The following is a 13,486-nucleotide window of genomic DNA, read 5'->3' as shown; positions in this document are numbered from 1 at the left end:
GCTGGATGGCAGCACGGCCCTCTGGGGTGTCAGCCACCCCACCCAGTTTGGTATCATCAGTGAACTTTCTGAGGATACACTCTGTCTCCTCATCCAGGTCATTAATGAATATATTGAACAAAATTGGACCAAGTATTGAGCCCTGGGGGACCCCACTGGTTACAGGCCTCCAACTAGACTCTGTGCCGCTCATCACAACCCTCTGAGTTCTGTCCCGAAGCCAACTCTCAGTCCACCTCGCTGTCACCTCATCTAGCCCACACTTCCTCAGCTTTCTAATGAGAATGTTATGGGAGACAGTATCAAAAGCCTTGATAAAGTCAAGGTAGATGACATCTACGACTCTCCCCTCATCCAGCCAACCAGTTATAACATCATAGAAAGCTATCAGATTGGTCAAGCATGATTTACCCTTGGTAAATCCATGTTGACCACTTCCAATAACTTCCTGTTCCTCAATGTCTTTGGAGATGACATCCAGAATGAGTCGCTCCTTTACCTTCCCAGGGACAGAGGTGAGACTAACTGGTCTGTAGTTCCCTGGGTCCTCCTTCTTGACTTTTTTGAAGATTGGAGTGATGTCGGCCTTCCTCCAGTCCTCAGGCACCTCTCCTGTTCTCCATGACCGTTCAAAGACGATGGAGAGTGGTCTAGCAATAACATCCGCCAGCTCTCTCAGCACTCGCGGATGCATGCCATCAGGGCCCATGGACTTGTGAATGTCCAGCTTGGCCAAGTGGTCTCTGACACGGTCCTCCTCAACTGAGGGAAAATCTTCCTCTCTCCAGACCTTCCCCTTTGCCTTCAGAGTGTGGGATTCATGAGGGACAGCTTTAGCAGTGAAGACCGAAGAAAAGAAGGCATTCAGTAACTCTGCCTTCTCTTGTGTCTTCCACCATTAGGGCACCTGTCTCATTCACCAGTGGGCCTACATTTTCCCTAGTCTTCCTTTTTCTATTGATATACTGAAAGAATCTCTTCTTATTGTCTTTAACTGCAGTGGCCAAGCTGAGTTCTGATTGAGCTTTGGCCCTTCTCATTTTCCCCCTACATAGCTTTGTTATATCTTGATAGTCCTCATAAGTTGCCAACCCCCTTTTCCAGAGAATGTAAACTTTCCTTTTTTTCCTGAGGTCCAGCCAAAGTTCTCTGTTTAGCCAGGCTGGTCGTCTTCCCTGTCTGCTCATTTTTCGAGACAAGGGGATGGCCTTCTCCTGCGCTTTTAGGAGCACCTGCTTGAAGTATGCCCAGCCTTCCTGGGCACCTTTGCTCTTCAAAACTGCCTTCCAAGGGACACTCTCGACCATGCTCCTAAACAGGCTAAAGTCATTCAAAGCCAGGAAATAAGCTTTACAACGTTGAGCCTAAATACTTAAAATATGCCTTTTACCAAAAAGCACATTGAGAATTGCTTACTCTTCATAGACAGATATAGAAAAGTGATGTGACACCATTGTGGTAGAGCACTGCTGACATAAGCAAAAGTAGAAAAGTCAATGACTGCAAGGTGGAATCAGAAAAAAAAATCAACCTTGAAATAAGGTTCATTTTCCTAGCTGTGATGGTAATTAAGCACTACAAAAGCTTCCACAGGAGGCAATAGACTAACCAGTGCTTGCAGTCTTTAAAATGAGTTTAACTGTCTTTAGAAGTATAATGCTTTAATCAAGTCATTCAAATAAACGTTGTGCACAATATGAACTTGAAAAGGAAGTACCAGAGTTGAATGTCTGGGGTAGTTCTTTCTGGCAATGAAATTTGCGATGGTATAAGACAGTTCCTATATTTCTTATTTACCTTTGAGCAGACCAAGATAGTAAGTGTTGTCCTTAATATTTGTAGATCTGTGCAAGAGAATCACTAAAAGAAAATTTGAAGTAATATGTTTCAGGTTGATATTCTCCTGTCCTGTCTTCTCCCTTCAGACTGACACAGTAAGTTTTCACCTTTTTCAGCTCTTCCCTCTGAACACCAAATGTAGGTTATATAATGGGACACACAAGAAGAGCAGATCTGTTTCCTTAGCAGTACACAAAATGCTCTCTGACCACTGGCTACCCTATCTTGCCTACCAGCTCAAGCTCCAACTAACACAGATATTTTGGGTTGGGAAAATACTTTTTCTTTACATGCAACTCAAAAGAGACCATGAAAAGTGTGTCCTTGCTTTTCCATACGGAAGCATCATTTATCTGAAAGTGTAACATAGGCATTGATAACATAATCCAGGCAGGTCTTTAATAATCAAAATTTCTTGCCTTTGTGAAATTCTCCAACACTGAAACCAGAGAAAGATAGGTTTCTCATGCTCCCTTCCTGTGGCACAAAGTTTATTCCCCTCTTCAATGACACTATTCCAGTAAGTAAATACTGTGTTTATTTTAGGGCATTTGGATGAAACTTTATGAACAGTGACATAGAAAAATCAAAGTAGTTGTGTTGTTGTTTGTTTTTTTTTTTTTTTTTTCCATTAAACCTGGGAAAATATGGAAAAAATTATTATGTTTCAGTCAAACTCTTAAAAATATGTATAATTCAATAGATTAGCTGAAGACATTTATGTGAGGTTTACCTACACACTTGAAGTTAAGCATATGTTAAAATGTCTAGCTGGGTAGGAACAGATTTAAAAAAAAAGAATAAAAAAATATAGATTTAATGGACTGGCAGAACTACTACAAACATTTTCAATAACATTTTGTGTCATACAAGTTTGCATTACTCCATTTGAAATAACTCCAGAGATTCAAGCAGTCCTAAAGCTGCTGTTTACAAGATACGGCAGAAAGAAAATACTGTGGCAGTGCTATTTTGATTAAACACAGTCTGTTTCATTGATGTATAGGAAGATTCTGACACAACAGGCTCAATTAATCACAGGGATCATGTTTTCCCTGTAAGAGACGAAAAGTACCAAAAGGTACCATCTCTGAATTTTGCCTAGAATACAAAACAATCTGGCCTGCATAATTCAGGGGAGAAATGGCTCATTCTTTTGGGCAGAACTCACTCCTTTTCCTTAACACAGTACCTATACAGGCATATAATTGCAGGTGCTTTATAAAATCCTGTAAATATACAATAAAAGTCAGATGAATAATTAAAAAGCAACAACAACAACAACAACAACAAAAACAACAAAGGAGAGGTGTAACAGTCTTTAAAAAAAAAGTTACTAAAAGATTATTCTCCAAACAATAGATGCAGCTTTTAAATGCTAACACCCTCTACAATAATCCAAAGCAGAAATATTTTAATTAATCATACTGTTTTCAAGGACTATAACAAACACTCTCTCCAAATTTGTTTGACAAAGATGACTCTTCGTTGGCTGTTATGCAAAGTACTTTGAAGAGTTCAGAGCACAAGTAGTAACACCAGTGACCATGTAAAGCACCAAATGTATAATTATTTTTCAAGATAAAAAGGTATGAGAGACTAATAATACAAAATTCTGGACTCTGTACAGATTATTATTTTAAAGAAGATAAGATTGAATACCTGCTATGTTTTCAAGCAGATATTGCCAGCAAAGTGTTTAGTTAAACCAAAACAAATATCAGCACAAAAATGAGTGCTACAAATAAACATATACATATCACTGAATATTCTCTAAAATGTTATGTGTGTTTCAATCCACTGGATTACTTTTGTCTTCATTGCCTCCAAATGCTCATAAAATTGAATTATACCAGAATATACATTCATAGAAGGCCATATAAATTCATATATGAGAGTGCTTCTGCAGAGTTAAAAAAAAAAAGAAAGAAAAAAAGGAAGGAAAAAGAAAGACTTGTAGTGCTAGTCAGTGGGAAAACAGCACCACTATGGCTAGGATTAATCAGAATATTCATTCTACTCCAATTACCCCACCTTCTTCCCATCTCCACATTTTTGCCTCCTGTCCCATGTTCCCAGCTTGCCATGTGCCAGAAGCAGTGGTCTGCATGTTGCGCTGACTCCACAGCTGGCCATGCTTTCCAGCTGCCCTCTGACAGGTGGGACACAGGTGGAGGATGTTCTGACAATGAACTGCAGGTATAGGAAATTCTGCTTCTACCTCCAGTGCAGCTTGAAAGAGACTTATTTTTTCTGTCTCTACAGAGCACTTTTTATTTTCCCCTGAACTAGTTTTGATCAGAGGTCTTGGTAGGTAGAGAGAAAGTGTAGCTCTGGGATCTTTTAAAAAGAGAGCAGTGACATAGTGACAGTTGTGGTGAAGATGTGAAATGGAGATGGGTAGGCAGGTTTGAATGTGCTGAATTGCTGTCTGCTGTAGGGGCATCTCTCCCCGCTGCAGTTGCTGTAACATCCTAATAAGGTATCCATCATGAGAACTTACTTGTTTTTAATATTCCTTTCACTGTATAAATGTTTAGAATCAATGTTTTTCTTCAAGGGCAGATTAATTATGACTAAATGCAGAGATCTATTTTGAGGGAAAGGATCTAACAAATTTGAAATGATATCTTTTTCTCAGAGCAATTGCTAACTAGATATCTTAAAGAGTGTTCTTCATATGTAATACAACCTGATATTAAGGATTAGCCCATACATTTCTGAAATGTCAGGAAAAAAACGATTAAAAGCACAAAAATGTTAACAGATTTGTACTTGGAAAAGCAGGCAAGTAATCCAAAGTTTCTAGAACTCTAGAAATGCCTACATTTTTCTTCCATGTGTTCAGGGATGAGGATTTGGGGTTTTTTTTGGATAGTGAAATAACTTTAACTCCACCACCTGACCGAAGAATATTACATACTTTGAAGAGAGATATACAAATCACATAGATCTTTGAAAAAAAAAAAAAGGGGGTTGTGTTCCCCCTGAGAGAATGCTAATTTGGTTCCAATTTGTTCACTAAAATCACAGAAGTGATGGTAGATGATTCTTCTTACTTTAAATATATTTTAAATCTTAGGTTTGAACTTTTTTTTTCTTGACAAGGAAAAGTAGAGGAAGTATTATTTCTTACTTTGAAAAACAGATTTATTCTTTGTTTCTCCTCAATAAGCATTTAATTTGATTTTTTTGCTTATGCTGCTACCTTATTTTCTGCTCAGGTAAATGTTAGGTACTCTGGAAAATTAAGACCTTTCAGAAAGATAAAAATATCTCACCCAGCACATTTACTCCCAGACAATCAGGGTTAATAGAAAGGTTCAGTCTGATTTGTTCTTAGTCCTCTCTACTGCATGGACTGATATCTGTATTTTCAGCTGATTTGCCTGAGAGCTGATTTTCCTTAGGAATATATACATATTCTGACTACTAGCCTAGTGGTGTTATATTTCAGAGTAGTATGTATAGAAGAATTGTCTTCGCATACAAGTGTCTGTTTTTATCTTTTCTTCTGCTTTTCATGCTCCTATCACAACAAGCGAATGAAAACAAAACAAAATGTCATACATTTATTTGCTTGAGATTTTTCTCTTAGTCAGCTTTATACATAACATAGATTTCTATAATGGGATGCTGAACAGCTCATACCTCAGTAAATTGCCTTTTTATTTGTCTGACAACCTCCATCTCCTTTAGTCTGTAGATGGTAGATGCTTTATTTTTATTTTAGTTTCATATTTTATTTACAGTGGACTTCAATGGACTGACTATTTTATCCACCCATTTTGTGTGTCTCTTGTTGCTCATTAATTTAGGGGAACAGGCTAGGTGAGATTGATCTCATTATAGTGTAAGTATCTACAATATACATGTCTACAGCTCAAATAATCATTTAGACTCTTCTTGTTATAAGTAAAGACAAGCATAGCCTGTTTATCCAACCTGGTTTAAAAGTAAGCTCTTATTGATGAGGTGAATCAGGCCTTGATCATGTCTCTGGAGAGATGACAATTAACTTGGCTGGAGAGCTTCCAAATAGCCAATGCCATTTGCCTTTTTAATAGACAAATTGCCTTTTTAATAGACAAATTGTCTTTTTAATAGACAGTGTATGACTTCTTAGATTTCAGTCTAACCAAGCACTAATGCAGAAAAGAATAAGGAAATCTGAAAACTAAAAACTAGGTGGACTACCTCAGTCCATACTTGTCCATACCCCTGTTTGTGTGTCCTAGGATCCTTACATCCAGGGTCTTGAAAGTCTCATCACTTGTCCCATTTCAGAGCTGCTTGCAATCTGGCCACTGTTTTGCACTGAATGCACATCCTCCTTCTCAACTTCCTAAGGTAGTCTTTCCTGAGGAGACTATATTCACCCACTGCCACACTACAGACATGCAAAGAAGTCTGCCATGTCCCTCTAGTCTCAAAGAGGCCGTAGTTCTGCAACTGTGCATGGATTTCTAATTCACAGTTTTTTTTCTTGCGCTGCATGCATATACATAGATACTTGAACTGGACTGCCCATTGTGCTGATCTTACAAGGGGAATGTGACCCTGCCGTCACAGTGTTCCCAAGGTACGTCCTCATTGCCTGGCATACCTTCACTGGTCTTAGGTTATGAGAACCATTCCTCAGTGTAACTTATTTAAAGCCCTCTTCGCTAAGTTAGCAAGCCTGTTTCCAAATACACTTCTGTCCCACCTTGTCAGATACATCGGTCCCCTCCCGGGAGTCCTTGATCCTACAACAGGGACACCCTATTCATATCATCAGAGAATCATTTAGATTGGAAAAGACCCTTAGGATCACTGAGCCTAACCATCAACCTAATACTGAGAAAACAACAATATCATGTCCCTAAGCACCACCTCTACACATCTTTTAAATACATCCAGGAATGGCAATTCCACCACTTCCCTGGGCAGCCAGTTCCAATGCTTGACAACCCTTTCCATGAAGACATTTTTTCCTAATATCCAATCTAAACCCAACCTGGCACAACTTAAGGTCATTTCCTCTTGACCTATCACTTGTTACTTGGGAGAAGCGACTGACCCCCACCTCACTTATAAGGTCTCCCCTCATCCTCCTTTTCTCCAGGTTAAACAACCCCAGTTCCTCAGCTTCTCCTAATAAGACTAGTTCTCCAGACCCCTCACCAGCTTTATTGCCCTTTTTTAACTCCGCTCCAGAACCTCAGTGTCTTTCTTGTAGTGAGGATCTCAAAACTGAGCACAGTATTCAAGGTGCGGCCTCACCAGTGCTGAGTACAGGGGGAACCATCATTTCCCTAGTCCTGCTCACCACACTCTTTCTGATACAAGCCAGGATGTTATTGGCCTTCTTGTCCACCTGGGTACACTGCTGGCTCAGATTCAGCCAGCTGTTGACCAACATCCCCAGGTTCTTGTTCACCAGGCAGCTTTCCAGCCACTCTTCCCCAAGCCTGTATCACTGCATAGGGTTGTTGTGACCCAAGTGCAGGACCCGGCACTTGGCCTTGTTGAACCTCATACAGTTGGCCTTGGCCCATTGACCCAGCCTGTTCAGATCCCTCTGTAGACTTTTTCTACCATCAAGCAGGTCGACACTGCTGTCCAACTTGGTATTGTTTGCAAACTTACTGAGGGTGCACTCAAACCCCTTGTCTAGATCATTGGTAAAGATACTAAACACAACTGGAAGTCAAAACACAGTCTTAGACATAAGGCATGCATCAAGTGTTAATCCACTGGATGCATTGGCTCCTCCCTTCCTCTGTCACGGTATGATTGATGAGACGTATCACCTGAGCTCCCATACTTTTCAATCTCATCTCAAAAGCTTTGAAATCACTCTTGGTACACTCTGTGTCTGCCCTGACAGTATCGTCGGTGTCCATCATGGGTAAGCAGCAGCTGGTGATGCTCCAAGAGCTCTATGGACCTTGAGTCTTTCTGCAATATCCTAGTTCTGGGCTGCCCATAAACATCAGATCTCCCAAAACACACAAGTCAGGTTGGTGGGCAGTTTGCTTCATTCCCTGCAGGAGGGAGCTTCCAGTAACTTTTACCTGGCTTTTCCTCTTTATGCAGACACTTGGTTGAGACTCTTCTGACTCTGATGCATTCCATGACAGCTCTTGTTTGCCATCACCAGTTTCTGCCCCACTATACCAGTCCTGAAGGACTAGAGCTACAACTGGAGAAGGATCCTTCATTCTGCTGCTAGGAATCACAAGTTCCCAGAAACCTTCACTTTAGGAGTCTATATCCACTGATATCTTAGGGCACATATTTTGTCTATCATTCCTTACACCATAAGACTCAGGTTGCTGTCTCTGAAGATTCTCTGTGATGTGAAGACCCTATTAATTTTTTTATTTTTTTTTTTAAACTCCCTGATGGTGGGCCATCTGCTCACCCTCTTCTACAGCTACTTCACCTAGCAATTCAGCACCTTGACCAGAGCACACACCCCCCAGGTAAGGCCACTCAGCTCCTGGCTCTCAAGATCTGCAGTGGCATCCTTCATAGGGAGCTCTACTTGGCTAAAGTCCTCTGACATACCAAGGTAGATTTTTCCCTGGAGCCTGTGCTCCGAATCTCTTTGACATGACCTTTGCACAGTCCCACACAATCTTGAGCAGAGTTTCTGGACCTCTCTCTCCGTTCCTGTTGAGCTAAGTATTGCAACAAATACAGTGTGTGTTAGCTGTCTTTGTTCTCCTTTGCACTCTTATAAAAAGATTGTAACTGCTGATCACAAGCCCACTGTGCAAAAAAAATTGCTTCTCAGACACTATATCTTCCTGAAACTACTCTTCCCTCCAAGGGAAATTGCTACATCTTTTTTTCCAGGAACATTGCCACCTCTCTTATTTCAAAATAGTCATGATAAAGGACAGTTGCACCAGCTGTGGGTGATATTGTAACTTTGAATTAAACATTTTATACAAAACGATTTCTGAAGTGATATCCCCTAAGGGGGAATAATAATATAGACAATAAACAGCAAGATTTAATTAAAAAAATCATAATTTGAAAATTCTTTGACATTTTAGAATCATATTTTAGAGATGCTTTAGATGAAAATTCACTAAAAAATATTTTAGATGTGAACTTAAGGTTCTATTACCTAAAAGTGAGGGGGAAAAAGTGTCTTATTAGAATTACTTAGTGACTATGCTTTAAAAAGTTGAAATCACAACACTGGATATCATTCAGTGCATTGTGAACTAAGCTGAAAGTCCAGCTGGCACAATTCAGAATAAGATTCTAGACTTTATCTGTATAAAGAAATTACTTTTCTGTCAGCAGCTGAGCAGCAGTAAATCTTTAACATATGTGAGCACTAAATGTAAGCACACTGAGGTGTCTCTGATTACTGGCCCTTAGAGTTGCTGACACATACAACTATCAGGTCTGTAACACATGGCCTTTTCTCCAGGTGCAGGCACCTAGACCTCTCTTGCACCCAGGTTCATCCAGTGACAGACACCACAGACTCGCAGTCCCTCTGGCTCAATGTTTCACTCCAGTTAATGGCTTTTGTATTCACTTACTTTGGTTCCTCCACTTGCTGTCACCTAACCCTTGCAGCAGTCGACCATGTGATAGGGAGTGAAATTAAAATCATAGAATCATAGGATAGTTTGTGTTGGAAGGGATCTTTAAAGCTATCCCCCCCATGCAATAAGCAGGGATATCTTCAACCAGATCAGTTTGCTCAGAGTCCTGTCGAACCTGATCTTGAATCTTTCCAAGGATGGGGCATCTACCCTCCTTTAGTTTAAAATCATTACCATCATTACACCTTGTCCTCTCATAAAAGGTCCTGCTAAAAAGTTTGTCTCCATCTTTCTTATATGTCCCCTTTAAGTCCTGAAAGGCTGCAATAAGGTCTCCCCAGAGCCTTCTTCTTCAGGCTGAACACCCCCAACTCTCTCAGCCCATCCTCATAGGAGAGGTGTTTCATCCCTCTGATTTTTTTCATGACCCTTCTCTGGACTGGCTCCAACAGGCCCCTGTCTTTCCTGTGCTGAGGGCTCCAAAGCTGGATACAGTACTCCAGGTGGGGTCTCATGAGAGCAGAGTGGAGGGGGAGAATCACCTCCCTCGACCTGTTGGCCATGCTTCTTTTCATGCAGCCCAGGATATTGTTGGCCTTCTGGGCTATGAGTGCACATTGTCAGCTCATGTCCAGCTTTTTACCCTCTAGTACCCCCAAGTCCTTCTTGACAGGTCTGCTCTCAATCCCTTCATCCCCGAGCCTGTATTGATTCTGGGGGTTCCCCCGACCCAAGTGCAGGACCCTGCACTTGGCCTTGTTGAACCTCATGAAGTTTATACAACCCACTTCTCAAGCTTATCCAGGTCCTTCTGGGTAGCATTCCATCCCTCACATGTGTCAACCTCACCACTCAGCTTCGTGTTGTCTAGAAACTTGCTGAAGGTGTATTTGATCCCATTGCCTAAGTCACTGATGAAGATTTGAACAGTAGTGGTCCCAATACGGACCCCTAACGGACACCTCTTTTCACTGATCTCCATCTGGACATTGAGCCATTGACCACTGCTCTCTCAATGCAACCATCCAACCAATTCCTCATCCAACAAACAATCTGCCCAGCAAATCTGTATGTCTCCAATTTAGAGAGAAAGATGATGTGGGGGACCATGTCAAAGGTTTCACAGAATTTCAGATAGACATCTTCATCTCTTCCCATGTCCACTAATGTAGTCACTCCATCATAGAAGGTCATTAGGCTGATCAGGCAGGACTTGCCCTTGGCGAAGCCATGCTGGCTGCCTCGAATCACCTCCCTGTCCTCCATGTGCTTTAGCATAGCTTCTAGGAGGATCTGTTCCATGATCTTCCCAGGCACAGAGGTGAGGCTGACAGGGTGGTAGTTCCCAGGGTCCTCCTTTCTACCCTTTTTAAAAAGGGATGCAATGTTTCCCCTTTTCCAGCCACTTGGGATTTCACCATGCCATGACTTTTCAAATATCATGGAGAGTGGTCTGGCAACTACATCAGCCAATTCCCTCAGGACTCTGGGATGCATCTCATTTGGTCCCATAGAATTCTGTATGTTCAGGTTCCTCAGGTGGTCAGAAACATGGTATTTTCTTACAGTGGGAGGAACTTTGCTCCCCCAGTCCTTGCCTTTGTGGTCCATCCACTCGAGAGGTGTGGGGAGAGAGGCTGCCAGTGAAGACTGAGGAAAAAAAAAATCGTTCAGCACCTCAGACTTCTCGTAATCTGTTGTTACCATATTGTCAGTCTTGTTCATCAGGGGATGTATGCTTTCTTTGACCTTCCTTTTCTGGCTGACATACCTGTAGAAGCCCTTATTATTTTTTGCGTCCCTTGCCAACTTCAGGTCCAGCTGCACTTTGGGCTTCCTGACCCCATCCCTACACAACAGAGCAGTGTCCTTATACTCTTCCCAAGATACCTGTCGCTGCTCCCAGTGCCTGTGCATTTCCTTCTTGCCCTTTCATTTGAGCAGCAGGTCTCGACTCAGCTATGCCAGTCTTGTGCTTTCCTTTCCTTATTTCGTGCACATGGAGATCGACATCTCTTGTGCTCTGTGGAAAACGTCCTTAAAGATCCATATGAGGATACTGAGGGAGCTAGCAGAAGTGCTCACCAAGCCACTTTCCATCATTTATCACCAGTCCTGGCTAACCGTGGAGGTCCCAGTTGACTGGAGGTTAGCAAATGGGATGCCCACCCACAGGAAGGACCAGAAGGAGGATTTGGAGAACTACAGGCCTGTCAATCTGACCTTGCTGGCAGGGAAGGTTATGGAACAGATCATCCTGAGTGCCATTACAAGATGCATGCAGGACAATCAGGTGATCAGGACCAATTAGCCCAGTCAGGGTTCATGAAAGACAGGTCCTGCTTGACAAATTTGATCTCCTTCTATGACAAGGTGACCCACTTAGTGGATGAGGGAAAAACTGTGGATGTTGTTTACCTGGATTTAGTAAAGCCTTTGAGACAGTTTCCCACAGCATTCTCCTGAAGAAACTGTCTGCTCATGGCTTGGCTGGGCACTCTTCACTGGGTAAAAAACTGGCTGAATGGCTGGGCCCAGAGAGTGGTGGTGAATGGAGTTAAATCCAGTTGGTGTCTGGTCAGAAATGGTGTTCCCCAGAGCTTGGTATTCGGGCTGGTCTCTTTCAAATCTTTATCAATGACCTGGACGAGGGGATCAAGTGCACCCTCAGTAACTTTGCAGACGACACTAAGTTAGGTGTGAGTGTTGCTATACTTGAAGGTAGGGTGTCTCTACAGAGGGATCTGGACAGGCTGGATTGATGGGCCAAGGCCAACTGTATGAGGTTCAACAAGTCACCAGGTCCAGCACTTGGGTCACAAGCCCATGCAGTGCTACGGGCTTGGGGAAGAGTGGCTGGAAAGCTGCCTGGTGAACAAGGACCTGGGGATGTTGGTCAACAGCTGGCTGAATCTGAGCCAGCAGTGTACCCAGGTGGACAAGAAGGCCAATAACATCCTGGCTTGTATCAGAAAGAGTGTGGTGAGCAGGACTAAGGAAATGATGGTTCCCCCTGTACTCAGCACTGGTGAGGCCGCACCTTGAATACTGTGCTCAGTTTTGGGATCCTCACTACAAGACACTGAGGTGCTGGAGTGTATTCAGAGAAGGGCAATGAAGTTGGTGAGTGATCTAGAGAACAAGTCTTATGAGGAGCAGCTGAGGGAACTAGAGTTGTTTAGCCTGGAGAAAAGGAGGATGAGGGGAGACATCGCTCTCTACAACTTCCTGAAAGGAGGTTGTAGTGTGTATGTGGGGGGGGGTGTCAGTCACTTCTCCCAAGTAACAAGTGATAGGACAAGAAGAAATGACCTTAAGTTGTGCCAGGGGAGGTTTAGATTGGATATTAGGAAAAATTTCTTCACAGAAAGGGTTATCAAGCATTGGAACATGCTGCCCAGGGAAGTGGTGGAATTGCCATTCCTGGATGTATTTAAAAGATGTGTAGAGGTGGTGCTCAGTGACATGGTATTGTGGTGGTTTTGTCAGTGTTAGGTTGATGATTGGACTTGAAGATCTTAAAGGTTCCTTAAAACCTAGACAATTCTATGATTCTATGATCTGCCACTTCTGTTCTGCTCCATTGTCCCTGATGGCAGTTTCCCAGGAGGTCCTATTCATTAACTCCTTAAAGAGCTGGAATTTTGCTTTCCTAAAATTCAGGGTCCTGACTTTACCTGAGCCACATCCCTCAGGAGTGAACTCCACCAATGCAGCCCAGGCTGCTTCCGATCTTCATATCACTGATGAGCTTGCTTACATCAGTGACCAACAGGCCCGGTATCACAGCCCCTCTGGTAGGGCTGTCTATTACCTGGCTTAAGAAGTTATCCTTGATGTACTTCAGGAGTCTCCTCAATTGTCTACAGCTCACCATACTACTTTTCCAGTAGATGTTGGGGTGGTTGAAGTCACCCAGCAGGATGACAGCCTTCAAGCATGATGCCTTCTGTGGCTGGAGTAAGAAGGCTTCATCAATAGGGTCCCCTTGACTGGGCAGCCTGTATTAGACACCAAACAGAAGGTTCCCTTTGTTGCCTAATTCTTACCCTAATTCTTGCCTTCTTTGTCTCTGTTACCAATAAGCTTTC

This window comes from Vanellus vanellus, assembly GCF_965231255.1.
Source record: "Vanellus vanellus genome assembly, chromosome: 1".
Classification (NCBI taxonomy): domain Eukaryota; kingdom Metazoa; phylum Chordata; class Aves; order Charadriiformes; family Charadriidae; genus Vanellus; species Vanellus vanellus.
This window is presented reverse-complemented; position numbering follows the sequence as displayed.